The sequence below is a fragment of the Octodon degus genome, unplaced genomic scaffold (assembly GCF_000260255.1).
Source record: "Octodon degus isolate 3935 unplaced genomic scaffold, OctDeg1.0 scaffold00233, whole genome shotgun sequence".
Classification (NCBI taxonomy): Eukaryota; Metazoa; Chordata; class Mammalia; order Rodentia; family Octodontidae; genus Octodon; species Octodon degus.
This window is the reverse complement of record NW_004524809.1, coordinates 2821501-2824936: the sequence shown is the minus strand read 5'-3', so window position 1 is coordinate 2824936 and position 3436 is coordinate 2821501. Positions and strand designations below refer to the sequence as shown.

General features: G+C 55.1%; 2 protein-coding genes across 6 annotated transcripts in view; one reads left to right on the top strand and one right to left on the bottom strand.

Moving 5' to 3' along the window:
* Nucleotides 1–3410, bottom strand: part of CUNH3orf20 (chromosome unknown C3orf20 homolog) — an 80659-nt gene extending 77249 nt beyond the window's left edge. Inside the window, exon 1 of the mRNA XM_023705954.1 lies at nucleotides 3262–3410. The gene's annotated coding sequence lies outside the window, so the exon portion shown is untranslated. The remainder of the gene's footprint in view (nucleotides 1–3261) is intronic.
* The window catches only part of Tmcc1 (transmembrane and coiled-coil domain family 1), a 248757-nt gene continuing 247366 nt past the window's right edge, over nucleotides 2046–3436 (top strand). For 2 of the 5 annotated variants that reach the window (XM_023705965.1, XM_023705964.1), the window contains exon 1: nucleotides 2046–2207. The gene's annotated coding sequence lies outside the window, so the exon portion shown is untranslated. Of the gene's footprint in view, nucleotides 2242–3436 lie in introns of all 5 variants that reach the window. The other 3 variants (XM_023705967.1, XM_023705962.1, XM_023705963.1) reach the window with 2 other exon arrangements.

The following is a 3436-nucleotide window of genomic DNA, read 5'->3' as shown; positions in this document are numbered from 1 at the left end:
TGTGTGTGTGTGTGTGTGTGTGTGGCCAGCTCAGCCCACCTGGGGGCGGGGCTGGCTGGCATGTGGTGCTGGGGGATCGAACCATGGTCCCTGTGTTTTGCCAAGCTTGTTCCAAGTAGGTGCTTTAGACCACTGAGCCATCTCACCAGCCCCCAATGCAATTTCTTTTTATTTTTTTTTATTTTTTGCGGAACCGAGGATTGAACTCAGGCCCTTGCGCTTGCCAGGGAAGCGCTTATTCCACTGAGCCATCTCCCCGGCGGGTTGAGCATTTTTTTGCTTACTGGCCCTTTACACACTTTATGAAGCATTTACTAAAACCGTTGGCGTACTGTTTCATTGAGTGGTCTTACTCAGTTATGAATTCTTTAAGGACTGGAGCAAAGCTCCATGGTGGAGCTGCTATCTTCACATGTGTGAGAGCCAGGGTTTGATTCAAAGTTCTGGGGCCGGGGAGACAGCTCAGTAGAATAAGCACTTCACTGGCAAGCACATAGGGCCTGAGTTCAATTCTTGGTCCCGCAAAAAGAAACAAACAAAAACCAAAGTTCTTTATATAGACAGTTTTGTTTTTTTTTTGGTACCAGGGATTGAACTCAGGACCCTGTGCTTGCCAGGCAAGCACTTATTCTACTGAGCTATCTCCGTGGCCCTGTTTTTTGTGTTTTGTTTTTTTTTTTTAAAGACTGAGTCTTGCTATATAGTCCAGGCTGGCCTTGAACTCACTATGTAGACCAAGGTGGCCTCCAACAACTATTTTCTATTGCAAACTCTTCTTGCCATCTGCAATTTTCTTCATAGTGTCTTTCAAAGACTAGCAGTTTTTAATTTAAAAAAAATTATGTATTTTGTACAGGGTCTCACTATGCAGTTCAGACTCATAGTGATCCTCCTGTTTTCAGCTTCTCTAGCGCTGGGATTACAGGCGTACACCACCACGCCCAGACTCTGCAAATGGTTTAGCGCCCTCAGGATGGGCCCGACGCAGCATATGGTCAGGGGGATTGAACCCTGGTTCTTGAGCACTTGCCTAAGCAGGCGCTTGGTTCACTAGGCTATCTCGCTGGTCCAGTTTTTAATTTTGATAAAGCTCAGTTTACAAATAATTTCATTCATGGTTCATGCTTGTGTCCCGAGAGATCTTTGCCCAAGATCACAAAGGCTTTTTCTTCTAAAGGTGTTGTTTTATCTTTTATGTTTATGTTTATCATCTACCCTGAGTCCCTTTTCTGTGGGGTCTCCGATTCTCCTGGACCTATAAATGCACTTCCCACCACCTCCCACCTGAGCCAGCCCTGCCACCAGCTCCTTCTCCAGCCCCACCAACTCACCAAGCCCTGGTCCTTCATCCCCTATCTCCACCCTTCTGCATCGTTTAGTCACTCAGCCAGGACCTGCCTCTACGGTGAAACCCCGTCCCTCTTTACACTGCTGAGTAATCTCCAGTAACTTCACCAAAGACCCTTTGACGGGTCGGGAAACCCTTACTTCACCTGCTTCGGACTTCCTGCGCTTGCGACCTCACCCTTGCCTTAGGTGAGGTCGCAAGCCTACAGGCTGCCTTCTCCAGACAGCCTCTAGAATGGCAGCCCCTCCATCCTCCACTAATCCCCCTCAAAGCTTGCCCGGCACCGTGCGCCTCCCGGAGGAGCAATCAGAAATTACAAATTTAACTCGGTCACACTTGGAAGGCTCCCTTGCCCCTCACCTCTCAAACCACAGGAGGCTGCCACCGGTACCCCTTAGAGCGAAGACAAAGACTCCAGAAGCGACACAAAGGCGTCACGGTCGGCCTCCTCGCCCACAACTGGCGCGCAAGTGCAGCCTCAGCCGTGATTCCCTGCAGCGCGTTGCTCTCCACTCGGCGGTCCGGGTATAACCGTCCTAGTCCTCCTGCTATCCGCTCGGCGCTTGCGCGGGTGGGCGGGACCAACGGCCGTGGCCTATCCCCACCCCTGGCGGCGTGTTGCGCAACGACGCACCGCCTCGCGCATGCGCCGTCGGCGGGGGTGGAGGCTGTAGGCGGCGGGGGCGCGCGCGGTCTCGCTCCCGCTCCTCGCGCGGGGCCGAGGCGGCGGGGGCTGAGGCGGCGGGGGCAGGGCCGGGAGGGCACGGGGATGGACTCGGTGCGGCGGCCGGCGCAGGAGCTGGGCCCCGAGCTCATGCGACGGCGCTGCGGGACAGCGGCTGCCCTCCGTTGCCTGCCGGTGAGTGCGCGTCCCCGCCCACGGTAGGAGCCTGGTGAGCGGCTGGAGGGGTTGAGTGGGGGTGGGCCTGTCAGGGCTGCTTGCGGGGGTGCGGCGGCGGCCCGGCCTCGGCTCTCGGCCTGGTTTGGCCCAACCCGCGTCTCCTGTGTCTGCCGGCCGCTGTGTCACCGCTGTCACTGAGACCGCGGCGTCCCCTCCCCAAGACCTCGCACCCCCTCGTTCCCTGACCCCTTCCTCTCGCTGCGCCGGCACCTGTACCCGCTTTCTTTTTGCACATTTCCTCCCATCCCATCCTTTTTCCCGCATCCCTTTCCTTACCCGCACCCCTTTCTCTCGCACTCCCGTTCCCCGCACCCTCTTTCTCTTTTGCAACAAGCCCCCATCCCCCGAACCAACTTTCCCTCCCCGCACCGTTATTCTTCCTGTACCCCCTTTCCCTCCCCGCATCACTTCACCTGCACTCCTTCCCCTGCATCCCATTTCTCCGCACCCCATTTCCCTGTACGCTCGTCCTCTGAAGGGGCCTGGGCCGAGCTGAGGGAGGGGCTGGCGGCGGAGCAGGGCCTAGCCCGGGGGCTGTTCGGGTTTGGCTCCGAGTGGGGTTTGAAGTTCTGCGAGCCTTTGCGTCCCCAAAAGTTGGCCACAGGATTAGGCCGTTGCCACCTGAAACCAGTTTTGCACCTCCTGTTTTGTTTCTGAAGTTGGTGTTGCGCCGGAGTGGAGCGGAGAGCTTTGTCCTGTGAGGACCTGAATGCGGCTCCGTAGATCGGGCCGCGGGGCCGTGGTCACCCCTCTGTAAACGTGAAGACACGCTAACTGGAAAGGAAAGGCCGGAATCCGACAGCAAAGTTGTGTGCAGCGCTGGCCCTGGACCCGGTCCTCAGTAGCACTCTGAGGGCCCTTCAGGTGAAATCTGGAGCTAATGGCCAGGCTGTGCTGACACATTACACACTGGTCTCAGAAGACCCACGCTATTTTTCGCAGGGTGCCATAGAGAAAAAGACGACCCCCCATCCAAAATGGTTGCTGAGAGTTCGATACTTGTCAAACGCACCTATGCTGTAAGCATCTCTCTGAGGTCCGAATTCCTAAATTAGTTCATTGCTGATAACCTAAGTCAAAAAAAAAAAAAAGGTACACCTTTAAGGTAAACAAAACCTTGATTTGTTTACGCCTTCTATTCAGTATTTTAGATTTTGGGGAAACAATTGGTTAAACCTAACCCTTGT